This window comes from Oxyura jamaicensis, chromosome 1 (assembly GCF_011077185.1).
Source record: "Oxyura jamaicensis isolate SHBP4307 breed ruddy duck chromosome 1, BPBGC_Ojam_1.0, whole genome shotgun sequence".
NCBI lineage: Eukaryota > Metazoa > Chordata > Aves > Anseriformes > Anatidae > Oxyura > Oxyura jamaicensis.
In genome coordinates, this window is record NC_048893.1 from 61,876,006 (window position 1) to 61,896,576 (window position 20,571).

Below are 20,571 nucleotides of genomic sequence, written 5' to 3' on the forward strand. Positions count from 1 at the left end.
AATGAATAATAAAATCCTAAGATTAGGATTTTAAGAGACGATCAGGGCTCCCCCAAGACGATCTAGTGCTCCTGTCACACGGCTAATTGATGAAGGCATTATTATATGCTAAGAGGGAGTTGCACAACCTAAATCATAGCCAAAATGGAAAAAAACCTGAACCATGAAAAATTAGTGGCTTAAAGTCAATCATCTCATGGTCCTACAAACAGCAATCCCAAGTGGGAGCCCTTTGAGCTCTCCAGAATCGCAGTGGGCTGTGACCCAGGAACTCCCACTGGAAGGGATGCCTCTCAGGGAAGATTTCTGCTGACAGCCGATGCGTAATTGGGAAGAGCGAGTATTGCACTCTTAATAAGGTGGAAGTCCTTAGGCACGCAACTAACTTGAGAAACCCCTGATACCCTGCAGTAAGTCTCGTGTGAACCTTGCCGTTCTGCAATCTTTGTTAACTCTCTGTTCCATCTACAATTAGACTCTGTTAATTGCTATACCATATCTAACAGCTTCGAAGTTTTAGATATCACATAAATCCAACCTTGTAATTACCACCGAAGTGGCAATACAATTCAATCACTGCTAAATATGAGTTCATCTGAGTAACCTCACAAGTGTCCAACTGTGATCACAACTTGAAGCATCCTAACTTTAATACAATAAAACATGCTACGTAAAGTGGTATTTGGCAGAAAGCATTTGTCTTACGAAGAATGGCTAAGAAGATCAGGATCAGTAAAAGACTTCAAAAGACAGAGAAGACTACTCTTCACACATGCCTGCATCACTCACCGGCTAGATTCTCTTCTTGACCAAAAGCCTCAAAAATCATCAGCAACTACTTGGGCTACTGCCAGTTTTTCATTGAGGGTGCACAGAAAGGGAATGGAGAGACCCACTGAATGCAGGAATAACAGCACAGCCCTTCCACAAATCTATTACACAACTAATGTGGCTATACCTAGGATTTCTCCATCAGATAGTTTAAGGCTTGCCTCTGGCCTCTGTATTACATTGTCCCTGAATCACCCTTCTGAGAAATGCCACATTTCACTTGCAGAGAGATCTGAGAGGAATTTGGGCCATCGATATAGGTAACAGTAAGTTTACCTGGAATGGGCTTTTAGTCTAAAGTTAAATATTCAAGGGAAAAAAGAATAATACATTCAAACAGTGGAATATTGTTTCCTTTGGTTTTCTAGTAACCTTTATCGACACAAAACATTGTCTAAATTCATTTCTGCTAGAAGGCAGAAAAGTCTCAATTTTCATTGGCTACTTTCATTATTGATTACTTATTCTTAAGAGGCCATCCTCTAAGAGAAAATATTAGACAAATTAAACGAAACCTAAGACACGATTAAAAATGTCAGTCTTTATCTACTGGATCAAGTAAGATATTCCAGCAAAGACTTAATACTTCATTCACTGAACATCGTTAACTTAATGTTAAAGTACCTACTCCTGCATACTAAAGCCAGAAAACACCTAAATAGGGAAAACATAGGGAGCGTATATAACTCACCATTAACTCACACAGGGGGACAGACTCCCAGTCCAAATGGAGCAAGCAAGATTAGAAGCCAACAGATAGCAGAAACCAAAAGTAATAAAAAGATTGCTTACCAACTATGGGTAAGGCCAACTTTAGAGGATCACAGCACTGAAGATCCCACCACCTGGTGGCAGGCAATGGGACTCAAAGGTAATACAGGCAAACTTTGTTGATCAGACTACCTTAATACACAAGGACGGATGCCCCTGTAGCCTCTATGCCATAAATGTGAACTCCTAAGAGCTAATAGAGGGATCATGCAGACCTTAACAGGTTGGGAGTTCATTCTGGGGTTGCTCCTACAACCAACTCCTTGACAAATGGGCTGGTTAACACCTGGTAAGGTAAGAATGAAAACAGTGTACATGCTCTTAGGAAAATTTGCAACTGGCTCATCACCAATCAAGGACAGAAGTCTGGATGTACAGAGTTACAAGACAAAGTTTATTCATGTGTATGAGGTGACTCAATTGGAATTGAGCACACCAATCAGACTTCACATACAGCTTTTATGCTTTTTCAGATACTTAGTTGTGTATGGTCATCTTGCTGGCCCAAGCATAGATCTCCTTATCTTTATCATCCAGCCTTATGGGCAGAAAATTATGAGGTGCAGCATGAGCCCACCTGGACTGCTGGGGACATTCTGATGGATGACTGCGTTTGTTATACTGCTGTGGTGGTTTTACCATGCTAGGCAGCTGAACACCACAACCACTCTCTCACTCCCCCTCCTCAGATGAGGAGGGGAAGAAGTAAAGGAAAGAACAACTCACCAGTTGAGATAAGGATAATTTAATTAAAGAGAAAAAAAAGTATTAAGGAAATATTATTATTAATTAAACAATTCAACTAAAGGGAAAAAAGGGAAAGGGGAAAGTAAATAACAAAACAAAACAAGTAAAGGCTTTGTGGAAGTGCAGAGGAAAGAAATTACTCTCTACTTCCTACAAATGAGCGATGCTTGACCACGTCCTTGAAGCAGGGCCTCAACACGCATAGCTGGTGTTCAGGAGGAGACAGACGTTCTCGCAACGAGAGCCCATTCCTCCCCTCTTCTTCCTTTTTCCACCTTTTATTGCTGAGTGTGACCCCATATGGTATGGAATATCCCTTTGGTGGTTTAGGTCAGCTGCCCTGGTGATGTTTCTTTCTCACTTTTTGCCCACCCCCTAGGAGGGTTAGAGAGAGTCCTGATGCTGTGCCAGCACTGCTCAGCAGCAGACACAACACCGGTGTGATACCACTGCTGTTCTAGCTACAAGTGCAGAGTGCAGCACTGTATGGGCTGCTGCAGGGAAAGTTAACATCCCAGCCAGACCCAGTACAACTGCTCAGTCCAGCAGGCAGTTTAATCAAGACCCTCACTTCATTGCCCCAAACTTACAAAGTCAGTCTCCCACAGGTTTCTGATGTCATGAAATCCATATTAGGATTAGGTTCCTAACCTGGATTAGGTTCCTTGACATAGCAACTCTATATAGAACGTCAAGACCTTCTGGTAAAATTCCATCCACTTAACATTTGCAATAGTATTAGGCTGTAGAGTCGATACACACAGATTACACAGAATTTCTAGGTTGGAAGAGACCTCAAGATCATCGAGTCCAACCTCTAACCTAACACTAAGAGTCCCCACTAAACCATATCCCTAAGCTCTACATCTAAACGTCTTTTGAAGACTTCCAGGGATGGTGACTCCACCACCTCCCTGGGCAGCCTGTTCCAATGCCTCACAACCCATTCAGTAAAGAAGCTCTTCCTAACATCTAACCTAAAACTCCCCTGGCGCAACTTTAGCCCATTCCCCCTCGTCCTGTCACCAGGCACGTGGGAGAACAGACCAACCCCCACCTCTCTACAGCCTCCTTTAAGGTATCTGTAGAGAGCGATAAGGTCGCCCCTGAGCCTCCTCTTCTCCAGGCTGAATAAGCCCAGCTCCTTCAGCCGCTCCTCGTAGGACTTGTTCTCCAGGCCCCTCACCAGCTTCGTCGCCCTTCTTTGGACCCGCTCAAGCACCTCCATGTCCTTCTTGTAGCGAGGGGCCCAAAACTGAACACAGTACTCGAGGTGCGGCCTCACCAGAGCCGAGTACAGGGGGACGATCACCTCCTTAGCCCTGCTGGTCACACTATTTCTGATACAAGCCAGGATGCCGTTGGCCTTCTTGGCCACCTGAGCACACTGCTGGCTCATATTCAGCCGACTGTCCACTATCACTCCCAGGTCCTTCTCCGCCTGGCAGCTCTCCAACCACTCATCTCCCAGCCTGTAGCTCTGCTTGGGGTTATTACGCCCCAGGTGCGGGACCCGGCACTTGGCCTTGTTAAACTTCATGCAGTTGACCTCAGCCCATCGGTGCAGCCTATCCAGATCCTCCTGCAGAGCCTTCCTACCCTCGAGCAGATCGACACACGCACCTAACTTGGTGTCATCTGCAAACTTACTGAGGGTGCACTCAATGCCCTCGTCCAGATCATTGATGAAGATGTTAAAGAGGACCGGCCCCAGCACCGAGCCCTGGGGGATGCCACTAGTGACTGGCCTCCAACTGGATTTGACTCCATTCACCACGACTCTTTGGGCCCGGCTATCCAGCCAGTTTCTAACCCAACGAAGCGTGCGCCAGTCCAAGCCAAGAGCAGCCAGTTTCTTGAGGAGAATGCTGTGGGAGACGGTGTCAAAAGCCTTGCTGAAGTCAAGGTAGACCACATCCACAGCCTTTCCCTCGTCCACCCAGCGCGACACATTGTCATAGAAGGAGATCAGGTTCGTCAAGCAGGACCTGCCTTCCATAAACCCATGCTGACTGGGCCTGATCGCCTGCTTGCCCTTCAAGTGCCGCATGATGACTCCCAAGAGGATCTGCTCCATGAGCTTCCCTGGTACTGAGGTCAAACTGACAGGCCTGTAGTTCCCCGGGTCAGCCCTCCGGCCCTTCTTGTAGATGGGCGTCACATTCGCTAGCCGCCAGTCAGCTGGGACCTCCCCCGATAGCCAGGACTGCTGATAAATGATGGGTAGTGGCTTGGCCAGCTCCTCTGCCAGTTCTCTCAGTACCCTTGGGTGGATCCCATCCAGCCCCATCGACTTGTGCACATCCAAGTGCCGTAGCAGGTCACCAACCAGTTCTTCGTGGATGGTGAGGGCCACATCCTGCTCCCCATCCCCTTCCACCAGCTCAGGGTACTGGGAATCCAGAGAACAACCGGTATTGCCGCTAAAGACTGAGGCAAAGAAGGCATTGAGCACCTCCGCCTTTTCCTCATCTCTTGGCACTAAGTTTCCCCCTGCATCCAGTAAAGGATGGAGATTCTCCTTTGTCCTCCTTTTTGTGTTGATGTATTTACAAAAGCGTTTTTTGTTATCTTTAACGGCAGTAGCCAGATTGAGCTCCAGATGAGCTTTGGCCTTCCTAATTTTGTCCCTGCACAGCCTCGCTACATCCTTATAGTCCTCCCTAGTGGCCTGCCCACTTTTCCAAAGATTATAAACCCTCTTTTTTCTCCTAAGCTCAAGCCACAGTTCTCTGTTCAGCCAGGCTGGTCTTCTTCCCCGCTGGCTCATCTTTGGGCACATGGGAACAGACCGCTCCTGCGCCATTAGGATTTGCCTCTTGAAGAGCGCCCAGCCTTCCTGGACCCCTCTGCCCTTCAGAACCGCCTCCCAAGGGACTCTACTAACCAGTGTCCTGAGCAGCCCAAAGTCAGCTCTCCGAAAGTCCAGTACAGTGGTTTTACTGGTTCCCTTCCTGGCCTCGCCAAGAATAGTGAACTCCACCATTTCGTGGTCACTCTGCCCAAGACAGTACATAGTACAACATCTCTAATACTTAAGATTTTTTTGTCAGAGCGCACACTGAGGTCAAAAACAAGTTAATCTGAAGGGCATCTGATCAGAAAAGATCAAGTGAAAAGGCAGACAATCATCACCTGGATTAAACAATATTAGGGAAGTTCAAATATACTTTTAAAATAAAAGAATAATCAGCCAAAAAAATATAAAAACAGCATGAAAATTTGTATGAAAAGGAAGACACCTTGAAGTGGAAACAGGAGTAGTCAAGAACAACATGATACTGCCCACAGTCACATCACAACTCTACTTGCACTACAAAGCATTTTCTCCATAAGATGCCTTGAGCAGCCCAGCTTGCAACCAGCTAGTGTGGCTGACAGTGCAGGAAACATGTAGGAACCCACACCTCAGGCATCTGTATGCAAACTCACGGGATGCCTTCTCACCAGCACGTGGATCAGCAGGCTGCAGGGCACAGCAAAGGCTCATATAGAGCTAGATCATACCCATCTCCCACAGAAGGGGTGTGCAAGAAGAGGGCATGTGCTTATAAACCATACTTTGGGGGAAAAGAAGGGAGATTAAGCACTTTGTGGGATAAAAGGGTTTGTGTTTTTTTGTTTGTTTGTTTTAGAAACAGTGGATGATTAATGTTTCATGGTTTATTTGTCACATTACTAATTTTGCTTCTGAAAGTATCACCAATGGATTCCCAGTTAATTACATGTTGTTAATAACTGATTCAATAATAGACAGCACAAACAGAATGGTTTTCTACTAGCTTACCAAAACTGTACATTATTTTATCTGGGCAAATTTGTGTACTGCAGTTCTACACTATACTGCTTGTCTATTAGAAAAATCATTAACGTTTGCACTGTCATGGTCTCTGTGCTTCTGTAGTACACAGTTACACATTTTGCATGTGGTAACAGACTGACCTTAAGCGTGATTAGAGGAAGAAAACTATTCACCAGGATATTAGAGACCTCAACAATTCCAAAGTACCATAGGAAATAACCAGCAACAGGAGATGACAGGAATGATGAAAATTAGGGAATATTTGATCAGATGTCCGATGCAGCACTTGGACCAGCAGACTAGTAATTTAACCCAGCCTAGCAAAAAAACCTCTGTGACATAGCCTTTGATTACCATTTTAAAGGAAAACAGCCATCGGTAGACCTTGCTGCTTTCCAAAAGCATTGAAGTTGAATTCACCCAAGCCCACCGATAAGCAGGAAGCTAGCATTGTACGCTGATTTGAATGGCAGTCAGGGAAACCCAATACCTACCAGCATGAGAGCCAGCACACGGCTGGCCTTCTTCCTTTCAGGGATCAGGATATGTGCACAGGAGCACAACTTCTCCAGCGTAGCTGTCACAGGGCTCCACAAGCAAGCACCCACACAGCCACTTGCTCGCTCCCAAGCAGAACAGAGGAGAAAACTGGAAGAATAAAAATAAGAAGACTCATGGTTTGAGACAGAAAGCTCACTAGGTGAAGTGAAGCAGGAGACACAGGTCGCAGGGGACAAGCAGCACAAAGGAGATCACCTGCTGTCTCCCTCAGAAGACTGATGGCCAGCTGCTCTCTGAGCATGCCACCTTGGAAGCCACCCACCCTCCATCCCCCTGTTTTTACTGCTAACCATGATGTTGTACTGTGATGTTATATGGCTGGTACGTCCCAGCTCTGTCCCCTCCCAGCCCAGTCACTGGGAAAATAGGTCTTGATGCTGCCTGAGCACTGCTCAGTAATGGCCAAAATACTGGCGACTTATCAATGCTGTTTTAGCCACAAAGCCACAGCAATATCATTTGGGCTACCATGAAGGCAGGTAACTCCATCCCAGCCAAACCCTGTACAAGGCTGCAAGATCATGTCTAATACGCACATGCAATAAGTTTATAAATTGCCCTTGCTGTGTATGTAGTGTCTTGCTTAGTCAGCAGGTATACAAATTAAGGGCTTGACTATTTCCCTGGTATGACCACTTCCATGCTAGTCAATCAACTGTCACAGCACACCTTGTTGAAATTCAGAGCACAGAAGGCATTAAAGGTACTACCAACTGCTGCGAAAGGATCCTTGTGCTCCAGTGCCACAGCTGCCCTGGGACAAACCAAGGGAGAATGCAGACAGCACTGGGACTGCAATGACCATTGCCCCATGCCACAGAAGTACAAATAAACAAGACGTGAACGTAAATGGTCAAGAATGACTGCATGGCATAGAAAGTCGTGACAACAGAAGTTGTTCAGCTGCTTCAAGTTTGGCAGACAAGGATTTAAATGTAGCAGTTAACTCTTAAATATACTACTTACTGGCATTTAGCTATTGAGCCTCATCTGTTTGGATAAATACAGACTGACATAACCAGATTTAGCCCTACAACTCTCCTTCCAAGCCTCTGCTTTTCCTGTTTTAGTCATTTAAGGCTTCAGTTTCTGTGAAGACCACAGTATTTCAGTTTCAAAGACAAACTACGGACAAGATTCAAAATGCAGTAAAAATTGACCTTCTATGAAACTTTGAACAGCACCTGTGCTAGAAAATGGACTCATACAGCCCCTTTTTCACACTGACAGTAACAGCTCCTTAGCTAGCCAGAGCACCACATCATTTTCTACTTGAAAAATACAGGTTGCATATCCAAGTCAATCACAAATTGCCAGACAGATTAACTTGAAGGCAAACTCAAAACCCTGTAGAAACAGGGGGGGGGGGAGGTAAAATAATCACAAGAGAAAAATCAACATTTAGACTACTGCTATCAAACCATCAGAATTTGCAGGTGTTTTATCTGCCTTCTTTAGATAATCACATAAGCTAGTTACACAGATACAAAGCAGAAAACAATAGAAACCTCAAATTCTTCTTTATCAGTAACATTTACATTACCAGTGAAAGAATTCACGTATTTATGTAAAATGCAAGATATGCTCTACTGCAACATAATGTAGAAATGCCCAGTCTGGAAAAGATCTTCAAAATTAAGAACCCATTTCCATATTTTCTTTCAGCTATACTGGATGTTTCACAATACATTAAAGCAAATTATCTGAGATCCATAAGCAAACAAAAAAATGGGGATTACAGTGGTTGTATACAAATTTAAAGCAAAGTATAAAGATGCTTTGTGTTCAGATTTAACTAATTCTCCCTAAATAACATTGTGTATCAACCTGTTTACTTGTAATATTATTCCAGTAAGAGACCACATCTCTGTTCTAAAGCCTTGACTTTTACAGCAATAAAGTCCAACAAAATCAGCACTTTCCACGTTAGTTATATATACTATCCAATCTGGATAATTGCTTATTTTAGAGTGAACATTCTTCACCATTATGGCTTTTACTATACAGAGGTGCTCCTGCTGCAAGCTCTGGGCTTCATCTGCTGTACGAACTAATATTTCAACCAGCCCACAGTACCAAGGGCAGAAAGATTATCCTCACCTACTAGATTCACCAGGTTTTCCAACTACCTCTTCCACCACAACAGCTCAAAGGCAAAACCTACAGCTGAGCCATACCTTCTATTTGACCCTACCGGCAAGCGTAAATGGTTACCTACCACTGGACACAGGATGAGGAACAGCTAAGCAGGACAGCACAAACATTAACTGCAACAGCAATCCTGCCTATTCTCTCCTGCTGTCCACCCAGCAAGGCAGGATGCACTGGGGATACAAAAGCCACTTCACCTCCCAGAGGACTGCTGCTGAAGTGCAGAGAGCACTTCAGTAACGTGCTGGCTTACGCCCCTCCAGGACCACTGCAGGTTTTCTCAGAACAAAGAGATGAATTTGGACTAAAACAGCCCAATTTGAAGAAAAAAGCACCTCACCCACCAATCAAAAATAGGACCAAGCTGTCTGATTGAAAGCGACTCAGAAATTACGGAACACAAATGGGCCCCAGAGTCCTTGGCACGCTGTGCAGACCCTGTCTCTTGAGAGGCTCAGTCTCTGTCCTGTACCGTGGTGCATTTTATTTCATGCAGGGAAGTGGAAAAAGAAAAAAGTCTTATTTTGACAGGTACGAATGTTGTCTTTCAAAATATCCATCCACCACAGTGCACCAACTGGCACCAACCAGCATGTATCTGTCCAGCACAGATGCAGGGCTGTAACCAGGCCTCTGACCCTTACATTGTATACAAGGGGTCAGTGAGCTGAGATTGACTCATGCTAACATACAGCCTTCTCAAGCCCTGAGCACAGGGCCCAAGAGAGCTGACAAAGCTTGCTTGAGATCACTAATTGCTCCAGCACACTCTCTTTTGTAAGGCTTCCAATAGAGTCAACAAGAAAAAAATATATCTCTGAAACAGAGAAGCTAGTAGAAGCTGCGGGCACCAATATCTGAGTGATGGCAGACAAAACAAGTTTAATTTGTTCATTCCTTTCTCTGGCATACTCCACATGCAATGGAACAAGTCATCACTACTCTATATAACTGAAGGCAACCACTACTTGAGACAGGTTTTTATGCTTGTTACTTTGACCAAGACGACTCGCACTGACTGTTGAAAGCAGCCTTGGTTGAAGCAGCCTTGGCATCGTGCCGCCAAGGGAAGACAACCATCCTTCTCCCCATCTGAGTCAAGTAAGCAAAAGGCAGAAAAGTGGGGGCAGTATTGCCTTGTACAAAGTAGAAAAAAATGGCACAGAGGGGAAGCAGAGGTGGGATGTGTTGCCTGGTTAAGTCTAGATAGTGTTTCTTTAATTGAGCTATAAGTGAAGCACAGTCCAACCAGGGAGTCTGGAATTCCTCAGCCCCACCAGCAGGTTGAGTCACTCATCCAAGGAAGCCCCGTCCTGCTTGCCGCTAGCCTGCCTGATAACCAGGCTTATGCAAGCCTTCCTGCGTCCCATTATTAAGTTTTGTATTAAGCTGGATTTACTGACTGAAGTTCAGCCCAATGTTACTGGATTTACTCTCATTTTAACCCATATAATTGTACTACTGATCAGTATTTCTTAACAATGTGTTTAAAAAAGAAAAACACACAAGCATAGGTGGGAGTACCTTTCAACCCAGACAATAGTGCCACTCATTTATAGTTGTTAGCGTACCATTATTTTGAGATTGTTTATCCCTAATGCTGTTGATCTGACGTCTGTTACCATAACCCCAATTTATAACTCAGTCAGGCTGCCTTAAGACCCTGTATTCTGGCATCAAAAGGATGCCATACACAGCATCAAGACCAGCCGATTGTTTTGGAGCCTTGCCCTGCTTGTGGACACCAGATTGTTTATGGTAGGAAGCATCCCTTCCCTTTCCTACTTTGATTAAAGTCAGAAGGAAAAGTACAAAGGGAAAGTTACCCTGCCTATTTCTCTTAGCTTACTGTCTTAGAAATACTGATCTCCGTTTGAATGTGGCTGAAGTTCCACCCACATTGCCACCCCTAAAAATTGATAAGCTACAGCCCAGCAGGACATTTGATCTGCAACAGGTAAGACTCTCACCAATGCCTGTGTTAGAAGCCTTCAAGCTATTTTGGAGTAATGAGACCACCACATGGTTCCCATGGTGGCATGATGTGCCCAGGGGAAGCTTGACAGGCAGCTGCAAGATGCAAGAAAAGGAGCTTCTGAAACAGAAATATGTTAAGCTTTATATATTGACCAAGACTGGGTCAGAAATACTTGGTCCAATTTGAATCAGCCAGTCAGGCTTCATGTTCCCCCCCCTTCCTGAAGCCTGACTGAACTTACTAATTTGACAAACTATTAGAATTCAGTATGATGCCAAAGGAGGCATCCCAATTCTCTCTACAAGCTCTTGCACATGACAGACTTACCCATATTAAGCAAGCACTATTGTCAATCTGTTACTGTGGGTTATTTTAACTTGTCTTTCAAACACATCGCATAACGGAGAATCTGAAGCACAGATCCTCTGGGATCCAGCTATAAATTCCAGCAGAAAATATACACACTATGTTTTGGGCATCACTAGCATACATTCAAAGAGAAGTACCCTAAGATAACCAAGGATCCCCGACCATTCCTGGGCCAATCCCACAGATTTGGAATTAAAGAGTTAGGTTGGTTATCAATCATGCTTTAGATGTAGCCACTGGGGTAGATGAAGACCTATGGGGTATCATCCTAGTAAAGCCCAGCAGAACCCACTAATCAAAAAAAAGAAAAGGGGGGGGGGGGGGCCTGGTCCTCTCAGAGTTCACTAAAGTCAGTAATACATGCTGGACTTACAGGCCCAGTGTCACGTAGGCCTTACAGGCTCAGTGTCATGTGGGCCCAACCATTTGAAAAAGGAATCTCTGCTGTGCCAATTCCATCATCTTTCCAACTCTCTTAATAGTTAACTGCCCTCATATCCTGGCAGTTAAATATCCCCCTAAACCCACACAAAAGGGCCCTGACCCAAAGCGGCCTGTAGCATGGGAAGCCTGTTTGGCCCTGGGCATTCCCCAGCAGGCAATCCAGAGTCCCAGCATCTGGTTTACTGGCTCTTGTCAAGAACCCGAAATGAACACCATAGGGGGACTGGTCAGAACCTAATGATCCCTCTGAGGTGGCATGGAGGGTGCAGATTATAGGGATTTCTGATCTAAAGGTAGATGTCACCATCAATGATAACATCTTTGTTACCTCATTGATAAATGTGCTCAAAATTCTGCAATCAGTAGAACAGCCTGAAGGGGACTGATTTCCTCGCAACCTGTAGTAGTCCATGGGTTCACAGGAGCCCCTCCAACCCTTCCTGTAGTCAGTCAAGTGCTACTTCCCTAGTAGGCAGGTGGCCCAAGGATCTGCAGTTTTGGGAGGTTCTAACATCTGTTGTGGAGTAACCCAAATACAATTCTGATGAGGTTTATTACAGTTTATTACTATAGGGGAGAACACAGCAGCAGTGATGTGATTCTGATGATACGAACTCTGCCCAACTGGGAGAGTTTTTTGGGTTTATATAACTTCACGTTACCCAACTGATTTTTTCCACAAAACTACAGTGTCAGGTAAGCAAGATGCAGTAAATTACAACAAAGAAAGGTAACATATGGATTGCTTCAGATAAGGAAGCTCTACTCGAGGCCAAACCTTCCAAGATGCTCCAGGAAAGGTACCATCTCCTGGCACTTCTGAACAAAAACTCCCCCTAGTTCACGTACTCCAAGAAGCACCTCTCCTACCTCCGATGACACATGCTGTTAATAACCTGGGAACCTGCATGCCTAAAAGCCCAAAACCTCTCCTCTCACAGAATTTGAAGAACATGGAGTACTCACTGTGGCTGCTACTCTACTTCTGCACTTGACACAAGTCTTGCAAACCACAGTAGGCCTTGAACTGAACTCTAATAAACTCAGAGCGACAGGCAGGCACTCAATGCCATGAAGTCTCAGGAAATGTGCTGACAGGAAAATGATGGATTGCATCAGAGTCCAGGAGACTACAGGATAGGAAATCTCAGCTTGACTACGAGTTAATCACTTTATCTAACACATATAGCACCTCATCCCTTTGGTATCTTTGGTATTCAAGGAAAAGCCATCACAGTATCATTTCTCTGTTGTTTGCAGAGTACGGTGAAGCCAGATGCAGCCTCACCCCACTGTTCTTTGTGCAGTACAGGCATGGGATGACTGGGCCTCCCCCCCAACTGCATCTGGGGCCCCCTGTCGTGACTAGTTGACCAGGGCACAATTAAGTGCTACAGGGAAGAGGATTGCACAACCTGGACCATAAGCACAATGGGCAGTAAACAAAGTGAAAAAGACCTGAATCCGGGAAAATTAATCACTAAAAGTTAATTACCTCACAATCTTATAAATAGCAAGAACTCTGAGCTCTCCAGGGACCACACCCTCAATCTCCCCCTGAGCTGCACCCATTCCCCTTTTTAACAACCCCACCTAGCCAGTGCACAAAAACAATGGGTCTTGGCATCTGACCATTGAGTACCCAGGCATAATGTTTGCCTCCTCTCTGCCTCATACAGAGTGGTCCCAGTAGCTGATGAAGTAATCAACTCCATTTACCTTCCTTATCTATGCATGGTGATTTGGGGTGTTAAGGACATGTTCTTTTTGTGGCCTATCCCCTTAAACAACTACACTCACTTAACTTATAATTTGTATGACATGTAGTATACCTTTACTTACTTACCTTAAGGCTATTGCCATAGTCCTACCATTGCTTGTGGCATCTTAACTTCATCATCAGGTGAAACTTCTCCCCCCATCAGTATATCAAACAACGTTCTCCTAGGCAAGCCTACATGAAAATGTTGCACAAGATCTGATCCTCGTTTTCAACCCTCAAACACTGGGATCTTTCTATTCCTCCTGGTAAATTCCAGGGTCCTGCACAGAATCTAAGTGTTTTTTTTGTTGTTGTTGTTGTTTTTTGTTTTTGTTTTTTTTCCCCAGAGTTTCCTTTTGTGCTGGTACCAAAGGTGTTCCTGAAAGCACTCTACAGCAGTTTTTTTGTTTTTGTTTTAAATCCAGCCTATTCCATCCTCCAAACAGAACCTCGAGAGCCTCCTAGACACTTTAAACTTTTGGTGCGACATGGCCTTGTGTTTTAGTCTGCTTGTCTGTCCTCTATTCCTCCTATTCCTTCCACCTGGGACTGAAAAGTGAATCACCAACAGGCCCTAACCCTTCTCTTAAAAGGTAATAAATAATGTCAGTATTTGGGACCCCTCACTTCTACTGGTGGTCCACTACAGTGAAAGCAGTGCTTAGAGGGCCTATCCCTAAACCAATCCATTTGCCAGCAAGGGACAACAAGGTGTGCATACCCTCAGATTAGGAATGTGAGTGTGCTTTTCTTGCCGCCTTCCTTGTCCTTTCTGATATTGACAGACTCCTTGGGGATCGTCCCCTTATACATATGGTTGTACATCCTATTCTTCACAATGTCCTTGGCAGTGTTCCTTTCCCTGAGGTATATGCACAACCCATTACCATCCAGCCTTGGGCTCTTGGTATATCCACCAGAGTCCAACCTCTAGGTCCCAAACGTATTATTACTCTCACTCCCCTCTCTTTCAAGCTACCTTTGGTCCCCTCAGACTCACCTTTACAGATGCCAATCCTTTCCCCATTCCACAGAAGGACATCTGGTTTACTGATGCCTCTGCAATTCTTCATCATGTCTGGTTCAGGCATGCCGCTGCCATCCATACTACAATGACCAAGTTGTTACAGCCAACTCCTCTAACAGTGCCCAGATGACTGAACCCTTCACTTAGCCATTCACTCCTCTGACATCTTCTAGGTGTACCCCCCGACTTCCCTGGTAGAAAGCAAGCTCCTTCTGCACCCATACCGGGGAAATTTGGGGCTGCCTTCTTTGTGAAGAAATCCAGGACTATGCCCATGTGCATACTTCAGCTGTTGGCCGCGTTGATTCCCATTCTGCTCACCCCACAGCCAATGCCACATGGAATGCCCAAGCAGATGCCATTGCTGTGATCAGAAGGGCAGCAGTGGTGGTGAACACTGACACCTTTGATAAAACCAATCACAGCCCAATACTAGCAGACAAAACTGAGGAAACTAACACAAGCCTCAAGCTGGTGTCTATCACCATATCCTTGATCTGTAATTTCATCCACCACCTTAAGGCCATACAGGCCTCTGGCCCAACTTTCATATTCTGGAACCACCTGTCTATGTTCAGGTTTTCCTGAAAGCTCTCGTCTTTCATCCCATAACCTCTGCAGAAGGAAATTTTATTCTGCTTCAACAGAATGTTTTTCTATTCTGCTGCCTGTTCCTAGATTCATCTCAGCACAGGATTACTCCATTCTTTCACACACAGCATGAAGTAAAGCAGTGTAACTGAGCCATTCACAGTAGTTGCACGATACTCTTATTAATTACAAAAGCTTTCTGTAACTGGGCTGAAACTCTAAATACCAAGCAGACACATTTTAATGCCAGCCATTCTGATTTCAATTGTTTCTTACCTCTCCAGGACACAGAGTTCAGAAAGCACAAGGTCTAAGAACTCAAAGTCCAGCTCTAGGCTCACACACCCTCCTTCCCACATTTCTGCTTCTGGACTTGTAGCAGCCAGTCTCAGATAACAGAAAGCACTTCCAATTAATTCAGTACACTTGACATGTAGTATTACAGAAAGATAATAGCAGCACCAAAGAACTGCACCTTTTGTACAGGGTGGCCTCAATCAAACACATTCCTTTCTCTAGCTCCAGATGCCTGACCAAAAGAAAAAGTGTATGCACATTAAGAATCGTCATTTTTCTTGTTTTATAACTGTACTTCAGATACTGTTTTATAACTGTACTTCAGCAGCCCCAGCACACAGGGAGGTTCTTGCCACAGAGATTCTCAGCAGTTACATAGGAGGTAATTTGTTAGATGTTACCTACATCTCAGATGCAGGCAATCATATGGCAGTTAGAATAACTTTAAGCATATGACGGCCAGTCCCTTCTCTCTGCAGATTCCATTCCACCATTTCCAGCAGTGTATTTTTGTCTCACCTGCTGCTATTGGCTTTGCTGTCCTAATGCCATCTGCTGCTACAGATGCAGGCTACAAAAACTTTTCTTGAATGGGCCTATTTGAGTTTCACTCATAAGTTGCATGCTGAATCAGGTTCTTCCTCCCAGCCTCCCTTTGAATTCTCACTGTATTCTTCTCCACCCACCAGGACTTCTAATCTGACTTTATTCAGTACTATCCAACTTTACTCCTGAGTCAGTTTGTTAGCTTACATCCTCCACACACACACAATAAATAAATAAAGATTTTTCAGATCAAGCAGTAGTTATTCAAACAAAACCCATAAACTTATCCTCTTCAAATCACCTGTCAGAATTATCTTCTTCAGAGCTTCTCATTAGCCTAGCCCACATTCCAGGTGTTTTTTAAGGGATGCCATAGGTGACCATCAGCTCCAGCAGTTCTAGGGGGGCTGGGGGTTCCTCCCACCCTGATGCTGGAGCCCAGCCTGAAGCTCCCAGTGCCTCCAGTACTGGCCAACAGACACAGCTGCTGACTTCAGGTGTCAACTAGGTGTCCTCGCTGCACTAACACACTCAGGATAGAGAGTGAGATTATGCAGGGAGAGTTAAGAAACGAATTCTTAAAACAGGACAAGCTGCAGCAATCACACATAGGGCCCAGTCAGTCAGACATCCTGACCAACCATGGTCTGCGCTCAACTGGCCCTCTTTAATCCCCCCCATCTCTCATCTGTCCCCCGCTTTGTTCCTCCCCAGCTCCCCCCGTCCCCCTGCACATTCTGCATCCACTGGCACAGATCCACCATCCTCTTCCTCCCTCTGCACCCAGGACTCCCAGGCCTTGAGGTTCTCATGCGTGGAAAAGCCCAGGTCTGCCTGCAGTTTCCTGGTGGCCAATCAATTAGCAAGGCTGGCACAGTTTGTTTCTTGTCACTGCCTCCTTTATGCTTGCCTAGGTCTGTCTTTTAAGTTTTGTTTATTGTTTTCCCCTTTTCTTTATAGCCCCACTTGACAAGATCCCTGATCAGATAACCTTGCTGAGATAAACTCACATTCCAGCACTCCTACCAAGTGGGGAGCAAACATCCTGGCAACACTGCTGTCTCCATCAGCGTCTGGCAAGTTTGTGCCTGTGTGATTTCTTCCCCTTGTTCTTCCTCCTTTCCTTTTGCACTGGAAAGGTCCTTCACCTCCCCCAAGCCCTTACGCTGACCACATTCTCCAGTTTTACTGGGGAAAAAGTTGTCCTGGAATGGCAAGTCTTCACTGCACCAGTGAGGGCCGTTCTTAACCTTTGTTCTGCTACTTATGCTGCTTTCTCACACACCAGCCATGTCAATTTTGGTATTTAAGTTACAAATCTCAAATTAAGTTTCAATAGGCACTCTTGAAGTGGGCCTGTTGGACTATTCAAAACTTAGTGAACGCTTAGGGAAAGCCTCAAATATGGTGAAAAAGGAGGGGTGAGTAGGAACAACATGAGAGTGGAAAAGAAGAAGAGGGTCTGGCCATATGAAAGCAGGGTGCATCAGGGGCTCATAGGACTAAGGGCAGCAACGGAAGAGACTGGGGCCAGCAATAAAGAGACCTCTGTGTGCTCATATTTTCCCAGAGCAAATTTATATATATATTTATAATTTGGTAGGAAACTTCAAGCTGAACTAGCCCAAGTAGGACAAAAACCAGGAGACACTATCAACTAACAACAGACCAGTAGCAAAGTCATCAGTTAGGTATTACTGTGTACAAGAAATAGACCAATAAAATGATTAACTGCTAAAAAAAAAATGTATCTTGGTCAACTTTCTCCAGCTTGAATACAGGATTTATAAGAAAATATTTGATAACTTTCATAGGTAGTTTATGCTGCATCGACCTTGGTGCATGACACTGCCTACAACCCTGTCATCACTCTTCTGATTGCACTAAAATGGTGTTTCTTGTAAGCAGGCAGATAACTGGAGAAATTACAACTATGTAACTCAATTCAAAAAATTATCCAGAGGTTGTAAAAAAAAAAAAAAATCAAAGAACAAGGAAAAAGCACTACTTGGCATCTGGCAATGAACATAATCTGTATTCATACAGCTACAGCATCAGACGGTGCCTCAAGAGTCATGGGAATTATGCTCAGAGCCAGAAGGAAAGCAGAAAAGAGGTCATTCTTCTCACCAAGAATGAGACAACACAGATAAATGCTATACCACAATCAACAGAAATGCTGGATACCGAAAAATCTCAGTTTGTCATAAACAACATCTAGACAAAGCTTAACAGGGTTATTCTGAGAGAAAGAAAAAAAAAAAAAAAAAAAAAAAAAAGTGAATTTTCTGCAAATACCATGGACTCCAAGCATTTGGAAGAGCTGTGATTCACAAAGTTTTAAAATTCTAGTCCTCCACAACACCAAGCTACACAAACGTTGCCAAGAAGTCACTGCTGAAAACAGGCCCAAAACCAAGCAATTTACACTCCTCAGGGGAAAAAACATCTCCTAAATGGTGTTTCTAAAACACGTTTTATGAAGCGCCTACACCCCCACAGTACATTTGCAGATTTCTAGTCAGTATCACAATTCATGGAATCAACCTTGAAATGTGCTTCACACTCTGAAAACACTCCAGCTTCGGAGGCACATTCAAAGAACTTCCTTACATCTTCGGTAGCTGTACGTAACTCCATTTAGAAGTACTGCTCTCATGTCATCTGACATCTAATGAACACTAATTGAAGAAAAGTTTGCCGTTTAAGTATGGGATGCTGGCTGAAGTGCACACTGGTAAATTAATTACATTTCAGTCAAGTAGAATGATAATAATCGTCAAAAGCACGTAACAGGAGAGCTGTTTGGCTTATCTGGACTTCATGCAGGCCACTATACAGACAGTAACACCTTATGAGCCTTCAAGATCATGGGAGTATTTAAAAAAACAGAAGTATAGTCGTGATAATGTCTTTCTTCTCTACTGATTTGTGAAGCTTGCTGTAATTAACAGTATTGTCAGCTACTACACTCACTGTACAGTCTTCCCTGCAGTGCCTCCAAGTAATAAATCCTGAAGTTTTTTTTGTTGTTGTTTTACTCTTTCACAGTGATTTGCAGTTTCAGCACTGCTGAGAATCTGTGTTTCTGCATAAGTATAGGAGTCATAAATAATAAAATTATCCTAGTAGTGCCTATCAGTCAAATGACTGAAAAAGCAAAAACCCATTCCCTGTCAGCAACAGAAAAATACTGCAGTCCTTGAAAAACTGTGGTCTTAACGGTATCAAGTATAGCTCAGAAACTTAAAGTGGCAAAAACAGGCTGAGAATTTTCACCTTCCCCAACACACTTTTTTTTTTCCCCTTCCATATCTTCAGTTGCACTGACCCTACTACTTGTGGTGCTTTTGGGTAAAACAATTAGCTATTCATATAGGAAATATATTTTCAGATTTTTTGAAGAGCAAGATTACTTCAGCAGTCTTGTTAGAGAGTGACTGTCTTCAGAAAGTTGTGTAACACCCACTGAAAGAACAGGACCTCCTTATGGTCTTCGCTCCCAGAAGGGAGCAATGTCATTAAGCTGCAAGCCTCACTTTTATGGAAGCAGCAAAAACCTGTACCAACAATCACTGGACGGTCTCCTGCTTCTAATAACACATTAGAAAATCTCCTGGCACATTTAGAAGTCCAACTTGCTAAGAAACAACAGCTTTATTTTCTTAGGGCACAACACCAGCTCATGAATGCAAAGAACAGAACCTCCTAACACTAACAGCCATAATACATTACTTCACCATGCTTCCTTGTTTGCTCAACCCCCCCAGTCCCCCTCCCAGACCCGTCTTCTCAAGCATCACCAGCAGGCTCTACAATTTCTCACAAACCCTCAGTCAGGTTTAACAAAGCCTGAGCTGCTCCAGGATTTAAGATACCTGAATAGCACCTCCTTGCTCTTCTGCTCCCTTTACTCCTACCTTGCTGTCTTCAAACTCCTCTCCTGGTCCCTTTTAAAAGAGGGGGCAGAAAGCATTAACCTCCCTCCTGTACTCACTATTAGCCATCAACAAAGAGAAGAAAGGTTCAACACCAAACTAACAGGTTTTGTTGTATTGATTAAGACCAGGATTGTATTAAGACCAGGAAAAACCACGACCACCGTGACAGAGCTGCATACCTCCAACACACGGAGAAATTGCTCACAGTTGCAGCAAATGAAACTGAGAGAGCCCAGCACATCAACAATTTATGAAATCACTTCCCGTGTTTGCAGTCTGCAGCCAAAAGCTAATGGACCCAGGTGGGTCCGTTTTTACAGGCAAAAGGCTTGGCAAGGAGCGCTGCCTTAGGAGCACACATCCTCATCTGGCCAGGTACACCACCACACCTCTACTCCATCGGGGTGACTACGCTGACACAACGGACCCTTTTTGATTGTTTTTCCTCCTGGAAGAGGTAAATATAAAAGCTGGGATTCATAGTTTTGCATGAAATTCAGAAACAGATATAAAAACACGTTAGTACCAGAACACATTTGCCAGCAGAAATGATCTAAGACAAATAACTTGCTGGGGTTTTAAAAGCCACTGTTTGAGGACAGCTTCCAACAGATAAGGGCATTTTACAGATCTACAATTATTGCAGCTGAATGGGGGAGGGGGGGCTGAATGAAAAGGCATCTGTGCTCTAAGTAGAAAACAACCAAAATAAGTTTCTCCTAAAATCCTGACAGACCAACGAACTAGGGGAAA

General features: G+C 44.3%; 1 long non-coding RNA gene across 2 annotated transcripts in view; it reads right to left on the reverse strand.

Moving 5' to 3' along the window:
* The window catches only part of LOC118177356, a 44,953-nt gene that overhangs the window by 23,300 nt on the left and 1,082 nt on the right, over positions 1 to 20,571 (reverse strand). The window contains exons 2-3 of one of the 2 annotated variants that reach the window (XR_004755765.1): positions 6,646 to 6,799; positions 1,735 to 1,888 (exon numbers count right to left, since the gene is read on the reverse strand). This is a non-coding gene — a long non-coding RNA (uncharacterized LOC118177356). The remainder of the gene's footprint in view (positions 1 to 1,734; positions 1,889 to 6,645; positions 6,800 to 20,571) is intronic. The other variant, XR_004755764.1, reaches the window with a different exon arrangement.